Consider the following 13,226-nt stretch of genomic DNA (forward strand, 5'->3'; position numbering starts at 1 on the left):
CCTGTATTGACGCTGACATCCCAAACGTTTTAAAATGATTAAAATACGGTTCTTCGAAAATGTTTTAATAACGTATATATCTTGTTTTTCTAGGAACGAATTCCGCAACATTTTTATTAAAAGAAGAACTCTGATTTTTATAAAGCATAAACAAAAGCGATCTTTTCTGGCTGTGAAAATGGGGATGTCACATGATCCCTCAGCGGTGATGAGTATTCTGATAGTATTGTGATATGTTTTCAGCATGGTGACATTGCGAGAGAGACAAGTGGGCGGATCAGGCGCCGGAGAGGGATCAGGCTCGGGTTCAGGGGTTGAGCAGCTCGAGGAGCAGAGGAGGGAGTTGATATCAGCAGAGGTTACGCGCAGTATCCTAGATCAGACTCCTATGATCTTTGGCACGTTCAAGGAGGGTATACTGGAGATCTTGGATGAGAGCATGGGATCCTTTCGTACCGAGATAATGGCTTTGATGGGAGCGCGTACTATGACATTCCGAGAGTTTAGAGCTTGCCAAGCGGTAGATTATCATGGGGCTAGGGACCCCATCGCTAGCAACAGGTGGTTGGCTGATGTTGCCAACGCATTCCATACGAGAGGGTGTCTCGAGGGGGATAAGGTCAGACTCGCCTCCTGTCTTCTGAAGGACAGAGTGAGGGATTGGTGGGAGGAGGTTGGTCATGCCATTGGGGATGATGCCGCGTTGGAAGCAATGACATGGAGCGATTTCTCGGCCAAGTTTAGGGCTGAGTTTCACCGCTTATTGAGGTGCAACAGTTGGCACGAGAGTTTCAGGATTTGATGCAAACTACTGAGACTGTGGTGGAGATCACCGCCAAGTTCAGGGAGAGGACCCTTCTTGTTCCGCAGTATGTCGCAGATGAGGAGATATACGCAGGGGTTGCTTGTACCCTTGGTTTGTGTTCTATTATTGGTGAACTCTTTGTGCTTTACTAAAGCTGGTCTTTGAGAAATTTGTTCTAATTTGCTGCTGAAAGACCCTAGGTGTTGCCAATATCATCATCTTTAGGCTCACCCAATTTTGTTTTTCTCATTAGTGGAAGGTTATGACTCTTCTACACTTATTTCACATGTTCTTTCATATGTTTGCTATGATGTAACTGATGAAAATGTTTTAGGGGAAAGGTTATGAGCCTTTTTGATGAAACCCCCTGACTTCCTCCTTGTAAGGATTTCACTCGTGTAACATTGGATGATCAGTTCTTGTTGTCATATGATAAATATACACAGCCTCTTTTGTTTTAATTTTTCAAGCTTGAAAATAAGGAGCATCTGGATTTCCCTTTCTATTTACTCTAGTTTTGTGTTGAGTGTAATAAGACTGAAAGTAGTAAAGTGATTTTTGCTGATTACATTTACATGTTAAAAATAATACACAATGCCTTTGCTAGCAATGATTCTACATTTAACACTCGTTTTAAGAGTAAAAGTGATGTAGGCACTATGCATTCCACATTCTTGGAATGACACGCCCATCCTGAGCTCCTAGGACATAAGGACCATTCTTATGAGCTTCCACGATTTTGTATGGTCCTTCCCACATGACACTGAGTTTCCTAAATGGTTCAGCATGGCTAGAATCGTTCTTTCATAGCACCCACTCTTCGACTTTGAAGTTCTTGCCCTGGACTTGGTGGTTATAATAGTTCCCAGTTCGTGATTTGTATAGTGCCTGGCACACTTATGTTGCCGCACGTTTTTCATTGAGCATGTCCAGGTCCTGGCATCGCCCTTCTTCGCTGGCTGCTTCCTCGAAACTCTCCGTTCGCAAGGAACCTACCACTATTTCCAGGGGGACTGCTTCTATCCCATAAGTTAGGATAAATGGGGTTTCTCCTGTACTTGACCTTGTTGTGGTACGATATGACCACAACACTATCAGGAGCTCATCCACCCAAGTGCACTTTGATCTGAGCAGCCTTTTCTTTAAACCATTATGGTATTGTTTGATACATCAATTTTTCCGTTGGCCTGAGGGTGTGCCACTGACGTGAACCAACGATGGATTTTCTTGTCTTCGCAGCACCCCTTGAAGGGACATCCTTAGAATTGTGTGTCATTGTAACTTATGAGGATCCTAGGAGTTCCAAAACGGTCCAAGATTTTCTTGGTCATGAACTTTATCATTTGCTTGCCAGTGACGGTGGCTAATGGTTCTACTTTTATCCATTTGGTGAAATAATCCACGACCACTAGCAAAAATTTCACACCACCTGGCGCCGGCGGGAAAGGTTCCACTATGTCAATTCCCCATTGATGGAAAGGCCAGGGGCTGGTAATGCTTGTTAATGTCATGGCCGGTTGATTTTTTAAAGGAGCGAAGGGCCTAGCATTCTTTGTATTTCATGGTTAGGGTCACGATGTGACAACTTTCAATTCAGGTCATTCTCGGACTCATGCATCTTTATAAAAACCATTCATGCACAACATGCCATGACCTAGCAGTATAAATTAGGTAAAAAATCTTGCATAAACTAGGATCCAACTAAGATCTAGGACTAATATACTTGATACTTACAATTCTAGGAAGTTGCTTAGCTACAATAGGAAATGCCAATACTATAATTAGAATAAAGCTTCAAGCTTTGTTATAATTGAAATAGGGTATAAAACCCTAAAAATAAATTAAAACATGCTAATTATACTTCAACATGTTGTTGAGTATCAAACAACATTCCAATAACCCTAAAGAGCCCAAAATCCAAACTTATAAATTATAAAGCTTAAAAACTTTATAAATTTTGGCTACAAACTTTCTAATATCAAATTTTTATTAATCAAATTGTGAATTATAATCAATGAAATAGAAATTAAATTATCAAGCATTAATCATAATTTATTAGTTAAAAACAAGATTTTTAAATAAATCCAAATTTGCTTAATAAACACTTTTATAAAATTAGGGTTTTTATAAAATATAGGAGGGAATTTTATAAAATTTGAAAATTTGGAGAGAGGAGGCTTAATGCATGCAAAAACCAGCCATCTCCTCTCCCCATGCCCTCTCTCTTCCCAAAACACAATCATTAAGCTAAAACCCTCACACAACCTCTTCCCTCTTCACTCTCTTACACTCCACTCTTCTCACACAAACTCTTCTCCTTTATCTCTCTCTAACTCACAAAATTCTCCCCATTCCTCTGCCAAATTTCGAGATTTTTAAGACTTTGAAGTGTTCTTACTTCTCTCAAGGTCAAAACCAAGGTAAACAACAACATCTTCTCCCATAGTTTCATGGTTAAACTTCTTCTTCTTCATAGTTTTCTCTACTTTTCGGATCTATGCCTTTCCATGGATAGAAATCTTTATTCTTCCCTTGTGGTTTTTAGATTCTCACCATAACATAATGCATGTGTTTGAGATGGTGAAAATCCGGGATCAAACCCATGCAAGGAGTAAAAAGATGCACATATGATCATGTGACATCAAAACCGAATGTTTCATCTTCTTCTCCATTTCTTTTGTGTTCTTGCATGAACAAAAGCATTTAAACCATTTCCAGTACATCTTGGATGCTCATTCACTCCATGCATGTGTTAGAAATCGGATCTTACCAAAGGCATGCATGATGTTCTTGTCAAAATACCCTAATAATGCACAAAAACAAACATGCAATCTGCCAGATTACTTTGTTCGACTTTGAACGGCCATAACTCGGTCATTTCTTAACCAAATCATGATATTCTTTTTGTATTGGATATTTACACGAGTTAGCTTTCAAACCCAACTGGTCTCACTGTAAAATATTAAATATCCGATTTTTGGTAATTTTTACAAAATGGTTGCGCATACAGCTCTTTTTCTGTGATCACTATTTTTTTCTTGCATGATCAATGGCCTTCAACCCAACCATAAATCTGAGGAAAAATACCTTAGAAACTTAACATATCTAGTGAATGATGGCTAAAATTTCGTGGCTTAAAACCTCACTGAATGGGCTACACAAATTCATGAAATTCAGCCACATCTACATTTCATGCATCATTGAATGCAACCTTTCTTAATTTGTTTAGATTCATTACCCTCATTTCTCTTCTGAATACATTTTTCCTTTTGAAAGCCCTCACATACATGTGATAATCTGTAAAATACCAAAAGCTTTTATTATTTCTTTGATTTATTAAAATTATTGCTAAAACCAAGGGCATAAATCACATAAAATACTTCCAGAGGTCAATAAATCCTGAATAAATTCATGGATGATCCTTATGGAGAATAATGACCCCCCACCAAGTTTCATCAAATTTTATTACTGTTTAATATGATTTCCGATTTTCTTTTGTTTAGGGCATAATAAATCACAAAACCACTTTAGAAAATGTGAAAATTGCATCTAACAATTTTCGCATACCTTACCTGTGAATGGTGACTCCAGAAAATAATTTCAAGATTTTTCATCATGTCTTGCTATATTTCCAAATTTTTGGTAATTATAATAGTCTAAAAATGGGAAAAATAGTTCTGATATCATATTGTACAGTAGGAGGTTACATAAACGTTTTGAGGATCTTTCTCTACTGTAACTATTTTTCTCTTATTTTCTAAAGTTAATTGCTCTAAAATACACTTAAATACACATAAATACCCAAAACCAGTTTATACATTATGAAAACCACTTTTGATATTTTTCCCAGGTAATACTGTAAATGATGTTACAAAAATTTATGGTGATTTATTTTAACTTTTTAATATTATTTCTTTAATTTATGACTATTTAAAGGAATAAAACAAGGAAAAATAGAAATACCCACTGAAAAATATCTTTTATATTTTTCCCAGCCTAGTTATGTATAATAACAATTAAATAAAAAGTTTGGGTAATTTTGGAAACTATTTTCTATTTATTTCATTTTTTATTGGAATAAATGCCCATAAATCATAAAATATAATTAAACAGCTTGGAAATCCACTTTTATATTTTTCCCAGCTTAGTATTGTGTAATAACAGTTAAATAAAAAGTTTGAGAATTTTTATCCCTCGAATGCTATTTTTCGTGAATTTATGTTGTTATAGAGACTTAAAATTTAGAAAATTAACCTTCCAATGTTGTAATTAATCGCCCAACTTGTAAAATTTCAATATTTCAGCAAAAGTGTAACCAATTGATATAAAATCCAATACAAAAACATAAATTGGCATTTCCCTATATGTAGAGTTTAGTATATTAGGATTAGATTTCGACATGGAAACTCACTAGTGTGTGTGTTTGATGTCGTATGATCCTGGTAGTAAGATGTTGGTGCATCCCAAAGTACCGCTTGTGCCTACATGAAATACCGTGAGTATTCACGCACTCCCCTATTTTCGGTTTTATGTTTTGGGGTGGAAAAGCATGTCCAGAAAAACTACCGTTTGCATGTTGTATTTAAATTGATTAGTATCAAACATGATTGCTATTGTATTGCTATGTTTCTTTATGTATGTCTATGCAACACGGAACATGAGAACTTATCGTACTAAGGCCCTTCCCTTATCTCTAACCATTAACTCTTTGAGCCAATGGTCATTATGGATAGCGCTATTAGGAATTCACAACTCCTCACTCGCCCGAATCGCTGGAGTGCATGATACCATATTCATCTATGGAACGATAAGCATAGATCTCGATAGGGCTTCATTCATAGGTTTGGTTGAGACTCATTGTTTGCTCATACACATACAAACTCGTTTCTCGTTATAGCAATAAACTTGTATTCATTAATAGCAATCAACTTGTTTATCAATGAAGCAATGTACTTGTATTTACGAAACGCCTTATTGTACGCTCGTTTTTGTAAACTTGTGAACTCACCAACTATTTTCATAGTTGACGCTCGTTTTACATGCTTTTTCAAGAAATAATTAGTAAGTGGATGTAAAGATTCATCATCATAGAGCATGTTGCATCGTGTTGAAGCTATTATGAAGTTATATTTTGAACAATGTTATTTTGAAAAACTTGTATTTTATTTCTTTTGAAGCTATGGGTTGTAAACTTTAAATACTACTATGGTGATGTATCTTTATCTTTTGCAATGAAACCGTTATCGCTGTCATACCTTGCGTTTCCGCTTTAGCGGGGTGTGACGCACGACGTCATTGTATACATTCGGCTAGTATACCCCTAGGCGGAGAATTTTTCCTGTGAGTGCGCAAGCACCTTCATGTGCTGATGTGTCCCCAGAATAGCTTTCTTTGAGGAATGTATGCCCTTCTATCTTAGATACGCACCTGAGCCATGGGATTAAATATCCTTTTTGGTAAAGTTGATTGTCCCTGATAGTAAAATGCGGTGCTCTGATTTTGACTTTTCTCGCCTCTTCTGGGTCGTCTGGAAGCACGCCATGGTGCAAGTAATCGACAAAGAGTTTGGTCCATTCTAGAGTGGCCGATATTGTATTGACCTTTTCGTTATTGATACTTCTTTCCAGGTGTACTTTAACTAACACTTTCTTTATTAGATGGTCATACGAAGTAGAGGCTAGCTTGCTGAGGGCATCTTCCCTTGCATTTTCCCCTGGGAGTTTTATTTTCTTGAAAAACTTTTGAATGTGTTGGCTAGATTACGGACCGCATCTAGGTATTTTTTTCTTCCTAAGGTCCTTTGCCTCGTATGTTCCGTTTATTCGGTTTGTGACAAGTAACGAATAACTGATAGCCGCTAGTTCTTTTGCGCCAACCTCCTTGGCAAGCCTCAGACCTGCTAAGAGAGCTTCGTACTCGACCTCAATATTTGATACTTGGAAATCGAATCACAGCGCGTAAGTGATATCTTGACCCTTGGGGCTTTGCAGGATCAGGCCCGCACCTAAACCTTCATTGCTTGTTGTGACATTAATGTATAGCTTCTAGAGTTCTTTTCCAGCTTCTGGATTGAGTGGGTCGACTGGTATCATGGTTGGCACTCCCTTAGTAGTATCTAGAATTTCAACTAGTCTATGAGGGCTTGGGCCTTGATGCTAGTCCGGGTATGATAATGGATATCATGTTCGCTTAATTATATGGCTCACTTGGCTAGGCGCCTAGACTTTTCTAGCCTTAGCTGCACTTGCTTTATTGGGTAACTAGTCAGAACATCCACCTTGTAGGCTTGAAAATACCTTCGTAGTCACCTGACGGCATATACTAGGGTGAGGACCACTTTTTCCAAGGTCGGGTAATTGACCTCTGGTCCTTGTAAGGCCCTGCTAACAAAATGGATGGGAACCTCTTGCCTTCCCTCTCCACTGCTAACACGGAGGAGATAGCTTCTTCAGAAGTTGCTAGATACATATGTAGTGTTTCCCCTGTCAGTGGGCAAGCCAGAGTTGGTAGTTCGTGCAAGGCGTCTTTCAGATGTTACAGTGCCGCATCCACTTTGTCTGTCAACTTGAATTGTTTTTGTCTATGTACCCTTTAAGTGTTTGGTACAAGGGGAGTGATTTTTCTATGGATTTGGAGATGAATCTTCCCAATGCCGTCAATCTACCGTTGATCTCCTGTACACCCTTGAGGTTGTAAGGAGTTTTCTACTTAAGGAACTCCTGGATTTTGGTGGGATTGGGCATAATTCCTTTCTTGGATATCTGATACCCAAGGAATTGCCCTTCCTCTACCCCGAAAGTGCACTTAGTTGCGTTTGACTTCATCTTCACTTTGACTATTGTTTGGAAAGTTTCTTCCACATCGCGGAGTAATGCTTTTTCATTGTAGCTCTTAATTACCATGTCATTGACATAGACTTTGATATTACTACCAATTTGATCAACGAATACTTTGTCCATGAGCCTTTGATAATTAGCACCCGTGTTTTTGAGTCCAAACGGTATTTTCTAGTAGCAGAAGGTGCCCTTTTAGGTGTGGAAGGCAATTTTTGTTTCGTCCTCTTGTTTCATCTGTACTTGATGGTAGCCCTTATATGCGTCAAGTAAATATTTGAGCTGAAAGCCTTCGAGGGATTGGACCTTCTGATCAATCCTCGGGAGAGTGTAGCAATCCTTTAGGCAGGCGTTCTTAAGGTCTGAGTAATCAATGCACATTCGCCATGACCCATTGGCTTTCTTTACCATAATGGGATTTGCGATCCATGTTTAGAACATTACTTCCCTGAGGATGTCGGCATTCACCAGATCAGCCACCTCTACGTTTATGTACTTGCTCGGTTCATCCGCATGGCCTCTCTTTTTTTGTTTAACCGAATTGCTTTCGGTCGTGATGTTAAGGATGTGTTCTATAACCTTTCAATCAATACCTGTCAGATCTGTTGGTGTCCAGGAGAAAAAGTTGGAGTATTGATTTAGGAGTGCTACCAGTCGTGTCCTGGTCTCGTCTGATAGGTAAGCATCGATTCACACAGGCTATTTTGGATATTCCATGTTTATTTGGTGGAACATCGCTCATTGGACTTCTTTGGTGCACGTAAAAGCTCTAGGACGGCTATGATCTGGTAGCAATGTTGTGCCCTGGTGTTTGTGGCGAGGACCATCATCGATCCCTGGCATGTGCTAAATTTCACAATGTTGTGGATTGTCGATGGTATGAGGTGCAATAAGGAGATTACCGATTGTCCGAACAGAATATTGTGTTTTGCTGACTACCGAATCACGGAGAATTCAATTGTTCATGTGATTCGGTTCTTCTCGTCGTGACTAACCAATGTTATGGGCAGCCGAATACTACCCAATAGCCACAAGTTGTGCCCGGTGAATCCTATCGATGGTCCACCGGTTAGAGGCTGTAGCCCCTCCTTCCACGCATATGGTAGTTCCCGAAAACAATGCTCACTCATCTTTAATTAATAACTAATTTTGTGTTTTGCTTACGTATGATCAAACAGGGTAGTTCATGAATTGGTGAAAATATTAGTAAATCTAGACTTGAATTTCTAATTGCATAATAATTGATGACTAACTTTAATAATCCATAATTAGTAGCTAACCATACAGGAGAAGCAGACTCAAACTAAATGGAAGTACCCTATGGCCCTTTTATTTTTGGAGTTGTGCATTTTAGTCCCTAAAGTAGTGAGCGGGCCGTACCACATGGTACACTTATCATACTATTTGTAAAGCCAACACATGGGGCATACCACTTTGTACGCTTAGCGTACTTTCTTAAGGAGGAGTCAGGACCCAAGTGACATACGTTCGGCGTACGTATGCATACGTTAGGCATACATGGACTTTAATGAAACCCTATTTAAGGGTTTTTCATCCTATATAAGCATCATTATTCATTAGGGTTGGCCTCCTTACTAGCCTCTAAAGCCCTAAAATCCTAGAAATGAGTCTTAGCCTCCATTGTTGAGTGTTTGAGCCCTTAAAGAGATTTTGGTGTTCATTTTGTGCATTTTGAAGGAGTTGGAGAAGCTTGAAGTTGCTTAGCTTGGATGGAAGGCCTTGGATCTAGAATCACCACCCTTTTTGCATAGCTTTTGAGGTATCAAGTTCTTATCTTGACTTCTATTTGTTTAGATCTCTTTTTGGGTTGATTTTTCATGTTTTTGACCATTTTTGGCTGGATTGTTGAGTTAAGACGTCCTAAGGACTTATCCTTTCAGATCTAAGTTTATCTTGGGCTCCGTAAGCATAAAGGTGCCAGCTTTATGGAGTATAGGGCCTCATGCATGCATTAAATCCTTTATTAAGTTCTTGTTGAGCTTAACAACTTCTATTAGCCATGAGTGGACGTAAACTTAGCAACTTTACGTGGTAATCTAGCTCAAGAAAGTCAAATCTTCACTCTGGAGTGAAGTATTATTGGGTTAAGAGCTAAAATGAGAAGGTGGCTAAACTGGAAGAGTACATTAGGCGTACAAGCCTGTACACGCAGCGTACAAGCCTTTGAGCCAGTACGCTTAGCGTACAAGCTTAGTACGCCTCGTGTACCCAATCAAGTGGCTTTCTAATTTTGAGCTTTGATTTTGGGCCATGTTCCGAGCTTAAAAGCTTGGGGTTTAGCTAGGCCATTTGAATTTGGTAGTTTTGGGCAAGGAACATTGTTAGGCCTTGGGTTAAGGCCTATGAGAAAGAATTAGGCCCAATTAGAAATTAGACCATATTTGGGCCCTGGTGGAATTATTTTTCTATTGGGCCTTTTAGATTGTGAGATTGAGCCTTAGTCTTGGACCAATCTAGGTTTACCCAAAGAATGGATTTATGGTAATGGATTAGAGCCCAAATGTTAATTGGATTTTGTTTGACATTGATAGCTTGGGGATTTGTCAGATCAGTAGCCAAGCGTTTTCCATTTTATTTAGCATTTCGAGGTGAGTTTCCTCACTGGGTTTAGCAATTTGAAGGCACCAATTTTGACCCATGTTTATGTTATGTTAGTATGGTAGCTGTTAGCGTGACTATTGCATGTGTTGTGTGCATATATGCTTACCGAGCAGGGCCTGATGACCATTTTGTATGCTATGTATCTTTGTGATTATTACATGTGTATGTGTTTATTTGATATATGTTATATGTGATGGGATTTTAGCACTATAACAATCCTATGGTGCACATACAACCCTACTGCTTTGGATCTAAGTTTTTTCAAGTTATACATGCAGTTTTCATTTATCCAAAGCATGAACCCTAACTAGCATACAATTTTGAGATTTACAACATAAAACAAGTTATATAAATATCTCTTGTTGTATTTTGGAGAAATTGGACTTTCAAGAGCTTAGTACCTCAAATGTCACACCTCAAATGAGTCGTAAATACCAAAAGCAAGAGGAGGCTTATGAGAGAGAGAGAGAGGCTAGGAAGCACCAAAATCGGCTAGGGTTTCACCTTGAAAATGATTGGCCGATGTTAGGAAGTCTAGGGGTTCAATTTATAGTGTGGAATCCTTAGGGTTTCATACATAAAACCCTAATTTACTTAAGCCTTTAAGTATTCGAATGATCCATATGATAGGACCTTTGGACTAACTCTTCATGGACTCTCACATAGATTTAGTCCATCTCTAATCAACATGGATCATTAGCCCAAACTATAAGTATTACTGATTTACCTAATCAGTCCCTGTAAATTTAATTAGTCTCTTTTGATCACTAAATTGATTCCAAATTAATTCTTGATCAATACCAATTAAATAATATGATTTCTCAATTAATATGTTATACTTCTAATGTATTAATAAATCACAAATAACCTCTTTCTCAAATATCCATCCTATCAAGTTGCTCCGGTGAAGGCAACTCAAAAGTACCATGCTACTATCAGGTCAAGTAAATACCAATTATAGTTATGGGCTTAGACACCTAATCCAACAATCTCCCACTTGGATAACTCTAATAACTATAACTGCCAATGTAACTTCAAAATCCGATTAACAATTATAACTCTCAAAAGCCGTTGTCGAACTATGACCTAGTCAATAATGCGTCCTTTAGATAAGTAATCATATAATCCTTTGTTCTTCAAGATATCGTGTGGATAAAGACATGGAATAAAGTCATACTCATTGTCCAACAGTTTGTTTCCCGATTTCTGATTTGTTTGGCATAGAACTTAATTGATCACATCAATTATGTCCTGACAGGGCCCGACACATAAGTCAAAACAAAATCATCGAGGGGCCCATGATATTGCTTTTAATCCTCTTAGGATAAACGGAACAGATAAACTTCAACTTATATGCTTGTACTAATTACTACTTAAATTATACACAACACATTTTATAACGTTAAGTTACTGATGCGTTTTCGTGCTGTCAATGCACAACCAACTCGTAATCAACAACTCATATATCTTGGTTTAAATACTATACGGTATTATTGTATCACAATCGCTCGCGATAAATTCCATGAATGATTCACGTGAGTGTGGGTTTAATCCAATACTCAAATCTTGTTTTAGGAGCACTCATGAACGTTGTAGCAAAATTTTTCTATGTCTAAACACCTTAGACAATCTACAAGCCAATTCATAACAGCCTAACCTCATAGCTTACTTCCAAAGTATGATTGGCTATGGATAGTTCGAATAATCATATTATTCTGGAATTCAAAACATGCAAAAGTGAAATATAAAATAAAATTTTGACAAAAGACAGTAAACTTTACTTATAAATGAAACCCTTATTATTTAATCATCAAGTGTCAATTACATTTATTTATTATAATTTTCTAACTGCCTATCTAATCACTAAAACTAATATCATCTCTTACGCCAATGCTCTTAGCATGCTGAAAATGCTTAACCCCACTCAGTCCCGTCGTAAGGGGATCTATTGTGTTATCCTCTAACGATACCCTCTTCACTACGAGGAGTCCCTCTTCTACTCGATGTCGTATGAAGTGATATTTTATGTCGATGTGCATGGGTCTACCATGATCCCTCGGTTCCTTGGTTAGGGAAACCACACCCTCGTTGTCACAGAAAATCTCCATAGGCTCCTTTACAGTTGGTACAACTCCAAGGCCTCTAATGAAATTCTTTAGCCATATTGCCTCATTCGACGCTTCGCTTACTGTTATGTATTCTGATTTGCAAGTTGAATTAGCTACAGTCTCTTGTTTGGAACTTCTCCATGTTATCGCTCCTCCATTTAGGGTAAATACCCAACCTGAATGAGAGTGGAAATTATCTTTGTCGGTCTAAAATTTGGTGTCACTATACCCTAATCACTCTCAAGTCATCACTCCCACCAAGGGTAAGGACCCAGTCCTTAGTCCTCTACGGGTACTTAATAATGTTCTTTACTACTATCCAATGAGTTCTACCAGGATTCCCTTGATATCGGATAACAATGCTCAAAACAAAAGCCACACCAGGGCGAGTATATTTCATAGCATACATGATCGAGCCAATGGCAGAAGCATATAGTACTCGACTCATTTCTTCTATTTCAGCATCAGTACACGAACTCTAAATCTTACTTAGTTTGGTATTGCTCTATATAGGCAATTCTCCTTTTTTTCGAATTCTCCATGTTGAAACATTTCAACACCTTGTCCAAGTAGGTACTTTGACTAAGTCCTATTAGTCTTTTACTCCTATTTCTCAATATCCTTATCCCTAGAATATAAGCAGCTTCTCCGAGGTCCTACATAGCAAAACACTTCCCAAGCCAGGACTTAACCTCCTGCAATGTTGGAACGTCGTTTCTTATGAGTAGTATGTCATCCGCATACAATACCGGAAATATAATTATACTCCCACTAGCTTTGACATATACGCATGACTCATCCTCACTTCTCAAAAAACCAAACTCTTTGACTTTCTTATCGAAACAAAGGTTCTATCTG

This window comes from Lactuca saligna, chromosome 9 (assembly GCF_052625555.1).
Source record: "Lactuca saligna cultivar CGN05327 chromosome 9, ASM5262555v1, whole genome shotgun sequence".
In the NCBI taxonomy this organism is placed as follows: Eukaryota; Viridiplantae; Streptophyta; class Magnoliopsida; order Asterales; family Asteraceae; genus Lactuca; species Lactuca saligna.